Source organism: Papio anubis, chromosome 12, assembly GCF_008728515.1.
Source record: "Papio anubis isolate 15944 chromosome 12, Panubis1.0, whole genome shotgun sequence".
NCBI lineage: Eukaryota > Metazoa > Chordata > Mammalia > Primates > Cercopithecidae > Papio > Papio anubis.
The window spans coordinates 87,473,515-87,486,372 of record NC_044987.1 but is presented as its reverse complement, the minus strand read 5'-3'; the positions used below and the strand labels follow the sequence as shown (position 1 = coordinate 87,486,372).

Here is a 12,858-nt window from a genome sequence, read left to right as displayed (position 1 = left end):
ATCCAAGGGGATCCCGGAACCAATCCTTCATGTACACCAAGAGATGGCTGTATTTCACTTTTTCTAAATTATTTTCCAATGTACAAAAAAAAAAAAAAAAGGCCCTCAAAGACTGTGAGTTAAAAAAAATAAATGTTTCATAACATTTTTCCCTTTTTGTCTATCAAACTATATTTAAAAAACAAAATTTAGTGACCATCATATGGCTATTACTAAACACATAAACAAATTCCTTTCATCAAAATTGACGAAAAAGAAAAAATTTATATCCTAAAGCCCACTTCCTCCTTGCCATCCATTTGGAAATGAAAAATGAATTCAACATAAGGGACATTAGTAGATAATTTAAGAGAGCAGCTTAGGCCTAGTGCTTATGAGGTTAGCGGTTTGCTGCAATTAATTAAAAAAAAAAAAAAAAGCACACATAGGCTTTGAGGACATATAAAACTAATTATATCACTTCCTAGCTCCATGATCTTGGACAACTCATTTCACTCCTCTAAATCTCAGTTCACCTATCTAAAATGTACATAAAGTAGCAGGTGCGGTCCAGGAGACAGAAGGGAAAGTCTGAAAGTCTCGGGAAATAAAAGCAGAAATGCCAGATCCACTAACTAGTGTTATATAGTATAAATAAACCAGACACTCACGCTGGGAATTTACCTTCTTTATTTCAGAGGCAAATAACTGTATCTGATTATTGAAATCTGAAGGAAGAGGGTGGGACCAATAACAGTGGGTATAAAAATTAAAGAATTTTTGAGAGGATCACTCAGGAAATTGACAGGTCTTAAAGAACAGCTATAAGCCTACTTAAAATCCTAAACCTTGTTGGGCTGAGACACCCAGAAAATTACAAGATACAGAAGGAGGGACAGTAATGCAATAAAGTTATTGAATGAGGTACTGTGCTAAAAGCCAGAAATATATAAAGTAGGTATGAATCCACCATAGTTTTAAAGAGGAAACAGGCAAGTTAAGAGACAATTACAAAAAGTGTAGTAACTCCATCCTGGAAGAAAGAGCAAACAAGGTAGTGAACAGTGCAATAAATGCCATCATGGAAGAAAGAATGGACAGAAGCATGTGCAAAGTCAGAGACCTGAAAAGAAAATTATGTGCCTCATATGGGTATCAAGTAGGAAGTAGGGCATGTTGGCAGAAGGGGAGGTTGAAGGGGTAAAATGGGCCTGGTGGTAAAGGAACTTTGTACATTTTGCCAGTAATTTGCAAACCATTACACTATAAAATGATGTGATCAGATCTAAAGTGAGATCCATATAACAGCAAATTAAAAGATGTATTGAAAGTAAGTGGCCAGTTAAGAGGTTCTTGCAGTCAGCATGGTAAGAGATGAGAAGGTGGGGATATGATGTTTTAAAGAAGGGAGAGGGGTGAATATTAAGCAGTCAAGTATGCTAATAGAGTTAACTCATCCCAATGAAAACTTGTCATCACAAAAAGCACGGAAAACTTTTCTTATTACCCTTTTTTTCTTTTCTTTTTTTTTTTTTGGTCACTGTTGCCTCTGAACAGATGGGAATTCCCTCCTCTTAGTTTAACTGACAGCAAAAACTTCAAATGGGAAGAACTTCCTGGCATGGGTTTACAAAAAGTGCTTAAATCTATTCCAATTTGCAATTGGAAACACTCATTGAGACAACCGAAGAATTTAGTAAAATAAATTGAATAATATTTGATAAATTTACACTCTCATGGTGTGGGAGTATTTCAGCACAGGCTGGAACAGTTTCAGGTTCATCATTACCTCCTGAGAATACCTCTGATAAATAAAAACTCACAGAAAAGTAAAGCTAAAGTCTCAACTCTTGAATAGGCAGCAATGATTTTCTTGGTTTTAACAGTCTGACCCTAATGAGCTGGATTTCTAAACTGATAACTAGAAGGCAACAAAGCTCTTTCCTTTAGAATGAAATCATATAAATTTTAGGGGTTTTCTTTTTTTTTTTTTTTCTATCACAGAGGATATGTGTATAAAGGAGAGGGATTTTTCATTTTTTAAAATCACCCCCATTTTAAAGTTAGTACAGATATTTTTAAAATACCTTTTCCAATTCACTATCTTCACCTTTTCTCCTTTTGTCTTCTCATTGTTTCCTCCCTCTCCATATTCAAAATAATAAAGTTAGTTTGTGTGTTTGAGGAAGAGGTGTTAGCAAAGCTTCATCAGTCCAATTCCTTTGTTCCCTCAATATCTCTCACACAAATCCATCTCAATTTCATGGCCTAAGTAGACAGTAACAAGAAGAAAGAATATAGAAAACAGGCAATAGAAAAGAGAAAACAAAAGAACCAATGAAACACAAAAGCCAAACGAAAAAATATCAATACTATACTAATGTAGTATAACTAATAAATTGAAAGTTATCTTGGAAATCTTCTAGCCCCACTCTGTTGACAATAAGACACAAAACAGCATTGCAGGAGATTGGAGGGCTGGGGTGCAGTGGATAAGAACTGATTAAACCTTTCAAACCTAATCTGACCAGGAGTTTAGGACTGCCTGCCCAAGAGATGTACCCTGAGTAATGGCAGGCCTATAGTTTCTATATTTGAAATTCAAAGAAGCTACATTGGGTCCTGGGTTTGCTGAGAGTCTAAATTTATCAAATATTATTCAATTTATTTTTCTAAATTCTTCAGTTGTCTCCATGAGTGTTTCTAATTGCAAAGCATCTCAAAGATGCTTTCTTGCCTTGGAATTTTCTTTATTGACTCTCAATTTCAGAAATGCAAATATATTTTAAATAAAATTTAAGTACTGTTTTGTTATAGTGCTTTTCTACATAGGCCTTTTTGTATTGAAAATAATTTTTCTATGGGAAGCAAATGAATTCCGAAGTCATATGCCAGTTTGGTTTTGGGTAATCCATCAGAAACAGTGCAATGAGATAAAAGAGATGATCCTACTTACATGTTCTCCTTAATGGATCTTCAGCCACTCGTTGCCTATCCCTAAAGAATCATATATTTTAAATCTAATAATTACCTATTCCAAATTCATTATTTTATCTATGAAGGCACCATGGCCTAGAAGGAAAGGTAACCTGCAAAGTAACAGAGAGTTGGTGTAAGAACCCAGGTCTCTTGATTTCCAGTCTAAAAAATGTAAACTGCAAGAATGGCCCTGGTGTAGTACATCTGATACATGGCAGTTTGGCTAGATGAGAGCAGATTTGGTAGTTCAACACCCACCACTCACCCCTGCCACACAAACACACACACACTTCAGCTACATCCATAATCCAATATTTTTGTCATTATATTATCATCTCTGTCTGTACCAAGTACTGTTTGTTAAACACTTTATGAACAACTTCTAATCTAATTATCAGAAAAATCCTATTACATAGGTTCTTCAAAGTAGAAATGGCTAAAAAAAAAAAAAAAAAAAAATTAATTGAAGTCCAGAAGACGTGATGATAAAGTACCAAGCTCCTACTTGAAATAATTCAAGTGTTTAGGCTAACTACATGGCAGAACAAGAAAAATAAAGTGTATTATTCCCTTTCTGAAAAGCTGCCTTAGCCTAGCAGTGTCTGGTCTGGCAGTCAAACTGCTACACAATGTGGTACCAATCCACATTTCTATTCTCATTTCCCATCCTTTTAATGCAGTATTATTATGCTATGAATGCAATAAGTTACAAATTAATGGATTTTTTCCTCACTGAGATCAGAGTGTTTAAAAACACAGAATATATAAAGTCTAAGATGGTTAGCACAGTGATAGGAACAAAGCAAACTTAAGAATACTACTTGACAGGACTGACCACCACAAGCATAGACCATGACTACGAATACCATACGTAAGGAAGAATTTTGAAAAAGTTGAAATAAAATCAGCTTATCTCAATCCCTTGGTGACTTAAATGTGATAAACTACTGTGACAATCAGGGAGATTGGTAAATAGTAACTCATTCAGCTTAGGTATAAAAAGCCAAAGACTTAGACAAGTTCTCTTGTCAAGTGCTAAAAGTAGGGCTAGAGAAGCAAAATTATAAAAATGGAAAATATAATTGGAAATAAGCATGACCCAATATTAAAGAATTAAATAATGCTGAAAGAACATAGAATCAGTAAATAAGTTGAGTCCAGATTTTTGAGAGAAGGTAGAGGGAAGTGGGGAAGGAAGATGTGATGGCCAGGGAGTGAAGAAAGAAACAAGAAAAATAGCAGGGAAGGGAGATTCACTCTTCAGAGAATCTTTGTAGATGAAAAATGTTGTACCTGTGAAGCAATCAGTGTAACGTGGAAATAAGGCTACCATAACCTACTGACTTTTAGGTATCATAAAATGTCAGAAAAATTGATTTTTTTTCCTTTCCAATTTATATATGACCATTAATTCTCTATTTAGAATCTTTAATGAAATTCTAAACATCCAGTTAATAAATTTCAAGTATCACAATTTATTAGTAAATGAAAAACTATATACCAAGATATGACTCAAGAAGTAAAAGTTGAAACAAAAAATAAGAAATTGGTAATGCGGGTCTGGCCAACCTATGAGCAAAATATACATAAATAAAATGAGGTTGGATAAGAAGACTGGAGAGAAAACTGTGTGGACCCTCAGAAAGATTTAGACTCTAACTGGTAATACTCAATTTTAGGTAAAAGACCAAGTAACCCAGCATTTCCCAAAGTTAGATAAAGCATTAAACTCCTCAGGCACATGCATAATGTCCTTTGAAAACTAGGTAAGTAAAAAAGAGTTTGTCAGGGTGGAGGAAATATATGATCAAATAAGTTTGTACAATGGGTTAAACAAAGGTAAAAATGTTGGTTTTGTGTTTGTTTGTTTGTTCGTTTGTTTGTTTTACTAGAATTCTTATATGTTAGTTTGCACTGAAAATCTCCAGGAGAAGAATAGATTATGCTGTATTTTTAAAACACATTTGACCACAGAATTTTTCAAAGATCATCTCATCAGAACTTAGGGATAATGAACAAAAAACCAATAGGTTACCATTGTTCTTAAAGTTTTCTAATGAGTGATAAAGATCATATATGGTATTCCATCAAAGACCGACCATCTACTGTACTCTATCAAATGCAAGATGATACTGATTATGTGATGCAGCATTAATTTTACATATCATGAAGAAAAGATACTGCCAATTAAATTATAGCATGTCATCAATTATAAAATGTGTCTCAATTTCAATCAATAACTTCAAAAGAAATGTTTCAGAGGAATGACTGAAGGATGTGTAATCCACTTATTGCCCTAAAGATTGTCTACTTTGTAACTAGATCAAATGCTTTTCCTGAATTTTCCTTTAGCATAATGCCTGAATCTGGCACTAGACAGCATACTAAAATGCTGTTGTAGATTGCCTTAGGTGTTTATTATACAGATATTGTTGAGGCTTCAAGATCCACATTTGATTATAGGTAAATAATTTCCATCTCATAGATGCTGGGAGGATTTAGAGAAATAATATATGTAAAGTGCCTGAAACCTATCAGGTCTTTAATATGTGAGTTCTCTTCTTTTCTTATTTTATTCAGTAATCCATTCTAGCATTTTATCATTTTGCCAGCACATACTTGCTCTCTTCAGCCAAAATACCTTCCTGGTCTTGATTTCCTTTTGTTTATTCTTCCATAAACATGAAGAACACCTAATCAATCCCTCCTTGCAAAATTCTTTATATAAATGAAATACTTTCTTTCGAATACTTTATTTTAAATAAATATGAACCTAATGAAGGAAGAGACTTTTAAAAACGTCATTTTTAATGAATTTATTAAGGTCAAATTAATGCAATGTAAAGGAATGTAAGCAAGCCACTTAATTTGTTTTTTATTAAGTAAAACATAATGTTTAATTGGATACTGGGCTATTATTGAACAAATCAATATGCTTTTACTTATGAACTGGTTTGTGTGGAGCATAACAGACTTTCTCATAGACTGATAAATTAGCAAGATAAAAAGAAAAGATATTGTATTGAATATTTTTAAGAGAAAAAAAGGCATCAAGTAAGGAAGAAATTAATCACAATGACACAGGGTTCATAACAGGATTCTAAAAAATAAAAATCAACATGGTAACTATAGGTCTATTCAACAGATTTTTAAAAATCTATAAAGCAAAACAAAAATCTAAATACCAAAGAACAATTAACCAAGTTGCCAAAAGACAAAATACTTTGGTGGGATGTCAATCAGTAACACTGAGCTGACAACTGTGCCTTAATTAATTTTGAAACTGTTTCCAATTAGTTAGTATAGAACACTAGAGGCTTCATGCTGCCTATGACTCAGTGCACTGACTCATCTACCAAAACTTTTCTTACACAAGAAATATTCAAGCACTCGCCAGGATGCAAGATCAAAAGGAAAGAGGGTTCACCAACCTTCTTAGTTAAAACCTTGTGATAAATTTAGATGACCGGAAGGATATGGAACAACTTTCCAGAAAGGTTTAACAGTCAGAAATAGCTTGAAAAGTTTGATTTGTTAACAAAACAATGAAAACATATTATTTTAAAATCAGTCTTGCAAATATATCTATAAAATATGCTAGTTGTTTTTTAAACTATATAGAGGATATAAATAATATAACCAACATTAAAGTGTTCAATGAACTTCACCTCATCATATTTAAATATCTCATATTTCCTAACTCATTAAAATAGCAGTGGAAACAAAATCCAGACTTGAAGAAAAGCCTAAAATCATCATACATCTATCCCATAGAAACTTTCTTACATTTTCAGATTTAGCTTATCATGGTATGATTCAATTATAGACTTTTCTAGAATAAATCTAAAGCTTTAAATGATTCTTCAAATTATAAAACATAATATGAAAAAGAAGACAATAACTTTTATTATATAGTTTACCTCAGTTTATTAAATCAGAGTAATACAGTTCTGTTAATAAGCAATTATATTAATAGTTTTTAAATAAGCAATTATAATTATTATTATAAAGTTTTATTAATAGGCAATTATATTAATAGTTTTTTTAAATTTTAAATAGTTTTGACATGCCATTGGGTTGGGAGAATGGGTAATGGACCACAGAAATGAGGAACAAAAGACCACTCGTTGCAGGGAAAACAAAGAAGACCCTTTATTCAGAAAACAGAATGTACAAGACGAGGTGTTCCACAGGCCACAGCCTGTCCTAACATCCTGGAGAGTCTAGGAATCCAGTGAGAGAAATCAAAGTTAGTACCAATTAGTACCAAGTCAGTTCCCAAACAAATTACCAATAAGAGATCCATTATGTTATAGATGTCTACAAGTAATTTTTTCATGCCATATGAAAAATTTAAAAAAATTTTAAATTCAAAAAATTCTGAGATGACTTACAAAGTACAGAAAGTACAGAAAGTAAAACAGTAAAGAAATGGAAATAGGAAAGAGACAAAGGTAGCAATAAAGATAAGAGGAATTTTAAAAGTATAATTAGCTAGCCATTTGGGGCCATGGATTTTTCATCCTAAAATCATGGTCCGATTTGTCTGAAACCTGGAGGAGGAGGCTCCAACACTAGTGAACACTGCTGTGACTTATTTGAAGCCTACATTGGCCGCATTTAGATACTAAGCCAAAGTTGAGCTAACTCCTCCAACTCCTACTGAGATCCTGACAGCTATTCAGAGCCTGAAAAAAATAGTCAACAGTGCTCACACTGCTAGCTTCTAACAGCTGACAGTTAAGGAAGCTGTGCTGAATGGTTCAGTGGCCACTGAGGTGTAAATGTGGTTTTATATTGGAGCAATCATAAGTAAGCATTGCCTCATTGCCTATAACGTTTGACAACAAGTCTTTAACATCTGATTATATTTTATTTACTATTTGAGTGTTCTTGGATCATGTGTGATCAAACTGCTATCTGAATAAAATGTGTCCAAAAAAAAGTATAATCAGTGGTATGACTGTCACTCAAAAGAAAGGACATACAATGTTTACATCCTTTAATATAAGCAGGCCACAAAATTTACCAGTGAGTTCCCTAAAAGCCACTGCAAAGAGAGAAACATAAATGGTTGCATCATTCACTATATCCACCAAAAATTACACACACGCACATATACATCTAAACCCTGGTCATTCAAAATAAGCCTTCCTGCTACTGCACTTTGAAAAAAAAATCCTGGCCAGGCGCGGTGGCTCACGCCTGTAATCCCAGCACTTTGGGAGGCCAAGGCGGGCGGATCACAAGGTCAGGAGATCAAGACCACAGTGAAACCCCGTCTCTACTAAAAATACAAAAAATTAGCCGGGCGCAGTGGCGGGCGCCTGTAGTCCCAGCTACTCAGGAGGCTGAGGCAGGAGAATGGCGTGAACCCGGGAGGCAGAGCTTGCAGTCAGCCGAGACTGCGCCACTGCACTCCACCCTGGGCGACAGAGCAAGACTCTGTCTCAAAAAAAAAAAAAAAAAAGGAAAAAAAAGAAAAAAATCCTATTAGTCCTCATAAACTGGTAAGATAGTAAATTACCACTTCCTCCTCCATCTCTGGAGTAAACACAATAATCAGTTTCAAAGTTGCATTACTTTTAATATTCCTCTATATAAGCTATGGAATATCAGTGAAACATGTGTAAGAGTAATTCTAAGAGTGTGAAAATTATATGGTCTAAGTACATTGCAGTCCTTCATAAATTTTATTTCCCCCAAAGTTTTTATAAGTATTAGGTGACAGAGAGGTCAAAGTCATAATCTGATATAAGAAGCTGGAGTACAGCTATTTTATGTTGTTTTCTAAAGAGCGGATCTATATATTTTGACAGTAAGCTAAGTAGAAAATATTGACATACACATTATGAAACCTAATGAGCCAAATGAGAATACCTGCCTGAATTAAACAAATGCTTATTGCGATCCACTACATAAAAGATTACACTTACTGGGGTTAAAATGAAGAACTTGTCTCTCCTCTTCCCAGAGGTTAGAGTCTATTGGGGACCACATGCAATTAAATAAATTATAGCAATGATAAGGACCATAATGAGCAATCAGTGCCTGCTGGAGCAGAACCTAACCTGGAAATGAAATGTCAAAAAAGGGTTTTCAAAGAAACAAATGCCTAGGCTGCAGCCTAAAGCAAGAGTTAGCTATGAAGTTCCAGTCAGATGTCAACAGAGATCCTAATCGGTCTCCTCTATGCTTATCTTCCTAAACTGAGTTATTAAATGACGGAACTACTCAAGGATCAGGATGTGTTTTCTCAAGGCAAAATTCATCTAGGCTCATGGTTTTCGTTTTTACTTACATGCTGATCATTCAGTTACATGACAAAAATCATTAATGCGTCTTTGTTCCCCTAAGTGTTCCCTGACTTTCCTCTTCCTAAAGCATCAAAGGAACATCTGGCTTTATGCTACCAGCTTCTTTCCCTATCATCCAGTGCAAGGAAGGTCCTATGTTGTCAAAATAGTAACAGTTACATCAACGTAAATAATACAGAGCAAAGTACAAAAGAAGAAGGATGAATTAGAATAAAAGCTAGCCTGGATGAGAGTAGAGGGGTAGCTTCTTCAGTAGTTTTTGAAAAAAGAATGGCACACCAGCTGCATCTGATGAAAACAAAAGATGAGAAAGGGAACAAGAGCAATACTAGAGAGTACTGCTGGGAATTACGAGTCCCTTCATGGTTTTGAGAAATGCATAAAGAACTTGCATTATTTTTAAATAATTGTAGTTTTAATGGACTATGTTTTTTTGACTATAAAACTCCTCAAGGACTGTATCACGTGGGTTATGACTTAATAAGAATTAAATCTGGTAAATTTTTGTCTCATGCTCAAACATTACCTCTGAGCTCCAAAACACTGTATCTAACTGACTCTTGAAACTCTATTCTGGCTGTCTGAAAAGCATCTAAAAACATGTCCAAAACAAAATATGTGATCTTCTATTAAGGGAAAAAAAAAAAAAAAGAGTCCTAGTTCATCCTACGACAAGGCCACACACTTACCTTAACAGTTCCCTCTCTTCACTTCCCATATCTAGCTCTTCATCAGATTGTTTATTTTATATTCAAAACCCCTCATATCTGCCCACCTCTGTCCATTTAAACTGTTACCACTCTATCTAAACTATCACCATCTCTTTCAATAAATACAGTTGCTTTCTAACTGGTCTCCTTTCATCTACTCTTGCACAACCCACTCCCAGCCTACCACTTCTATTTTCCACAAGGCAATCTGAATGTTCTTTACAAAATATCTATCTAATCTAGTTAGCCCACATCCTCTGATCAAAATGAATTTAATGAATTTTCAGTGAATTCCCACAGCTTTTAAAATAAAGACCAATATTCTTAATATGGTCTAAGGCCTAGCATTTTTATTCTTCTTAACTTCATCTTTTTCCATACATCCTTGCTGTCTACACTTAGCCACACTGTGCTTTCACGTTAAATAAAAATTACAGAAATCTACTGTTTTGGGCAAAGCTCCTGCACTAGGCCCCAATACACTAAACTAAAAATCTAAATCAAAGCATTGAAGTTCCCAGTCACCAAATCAAAACTAAGTTGTTATTTGACTTTCCAATAAATCAGGAGAGAAAAATGACAGCCAAATTTCCAAAATAGGCCAGTCAGCAAGATAATGAATTTCCTTCTTCCTTTAACACTTACCCAAAAATAAATAAACTTAAGTAACCTGATATTAATATTTTTTTATTTTGCTGTTTCCCTGTTCTTGCCTTTCTAGAAAAGTAACTTTCAAGTGACCAATCTACTCTTTGTTCTTTGTTTCTCTTTTCTTTGGCCCTTTTCTATCTATAAAATCAATCTCCTCTGGTCCACTCTCTGTAACACTCATTCTGCTTTATGGAATGAAGTGTTATCCAATTCTAGAATTGCAAATAAAGCCAATTAACATCTTTAAACTAAATTTGTTTTCATTTTGGCTTTTGACATTTGGTTTCTCAGAAGTGTCCTGCTTTTTCCTACAACAGTAAAACTGCCTTTGCAAAGAATATGATTGAGAGAAATCTAACATAGCTGACTTCATCTCATTTCTAACCTCATAAGCTGTTTGTTCATTCCCCTGTGTAGGCCAAGCTAACTATAGGAGGAATTTAGTTTATAGTTTAAAGCAAGGATGATAACAGTCCCTGCCTAAAACTAACCCTCCTCTTTGTTCAGGATGGAAACTGCGTTTGTGAAAATAATGAAAGTCCATAAGGTTACAATTATGGTAAAGACTTGAATTCTGTTAAGCTATAAGCGTAATTAAGCAATCACCAGCCATTGTTCCCTAGCTTGCTTACTACTCAGGAGTCACATAGCTGGAGGTCACAAGATTTATTTTATTTTATTTTTATTTAATACAGGGTTTCAGTGTGTTAAGCATGCTGGAGTGCAGTGGTGCGATCTCAGTTCACTGCAGCCTTGACATTCCGGATCAAGCGATCCTCACAATTCAGCCTCCCAAGTAGCTGAGACAACAGGTGTATGCCACCATGCCAGAATAATTTTGTTTTTAAATTTTTTGTAGAGACAGGGTTTCACCATGTTGCCAAGGCTGGTCTCCAACTTCTGGGCTTAAGCAACCCTCCTGCCTCTGACTCTGTCTCTGTGTCCCAAAGTCAAAGTCTTCCCCAGTTGCTCCTTTAGATAATAGCACTATTATCAAAACGTAAGATTGATCTTTCAGATATTTTTCAGACTCGTGCATTCAGCCATACCACCTGATACCAACAGGACCGTGATTCATACCAAGGAACTGACTCAACCAGTCCTGTAAACCCCGCACCCAGATACTGACTCAGCACATGAAGACAGTTTGGACAATCCCATGATTTCATCCCCAATCAATCAGCAATACCTATTCCCTAGTGCTCTGCCCACCAAATTACCCCTAAAAACCCTAGTCTCCACACTCTTAGAGAGGCAGATTTGAGAAATATCTCCCATCCTCCTCCCAATTAAAGTGTTATGAGTAAACACTATCTCTGCTGCAACTACTGCTGTTCTCAGCATATTAACTTTCTGGGCATCGGGCAAGAAGAACCTATTTGGCTATAATAATGAAAGGAGTTACCCAGCTTCAGGCATACAGTAAGGAAAGGGTCCCTAGACAACCTCCCACATGTGTTTGGTCCAGATAAGGGAACTTGAACAGGAGCTTTGACTAAACATGCCACAGCAGAATAAGGGCCCACATGCCCACAGGGGAAATGGGGTGAATCCACCAGGAATTCATACCTTATACAAACAGGGAACACAGCCCCATCAGCATGTATGTGAAACACCCTTGTGTTCAACTGTGAAGGGGGCAACCAGCAACCTGCTTTCAGGACCCCTCTTTTTGCTGAGAGCTTTCCTTTTCACCTAATAAATTCTACTCCACTCACTCTTTGATGGCCACATGGCTCTTTCTTCCTGGTAATGAGACAAGAACCCAGACCTAGTTGAGCTAAGGAGCAAAAAAATCCTTCATCATTTTGGGGACAAGTTCAGAATACCTGGCAGATGAGTAAATTGCAGATCCAAAACCTTTCACTTTCATTTCTGAGCCTTCTCCTCCTCAGACTTTTTCTGAAGGTAGATGCAGCACCCAACCTCTGGTGAGCCAAAGAAGAATGAATGGCACAGCAACAGAGGACAGGATGCTGGAGAGTACCCCAAAAACCCCCCATCACTCTCGAGGGTTGGGAATGTCGGCCTTATTCCAATCCAGTCTTTCCCACAGTATTTTCCTTCTTTTGTTCCAGGACTATCATGGTACCTGTCTCTTCTTTTATAATGTTAAAGATGTTGCTGCAAACTGCAGATATTACTAGCTAGAGTGAGCATTTAGCCCAGCCATCAGAAATGCCATTCAGAACAATGCGATTTCCGACTGTTCTTAGAGGCAC

General features: G+C 35.6%; 1 protein-coding gene and 1 pseudogene across 6 annotated transcripts in view; one reads left to right on the top strand and one right to left on the bottom strand.

Annotated features, from left to right (window-relative positions):
- Positions 1-12,858, bottom strand: part of METTL15 (methyltransferase like 15) — a 432,137-nt gene that overhangs the window by 381,929 nt on the left and 37,350 nt on the right. The gene's annotated exons all lie outside the window — the stretch shown is intronic.
- Positions 7,491-7,802, top strand: LOC108581938 (annotated as a pseudogene).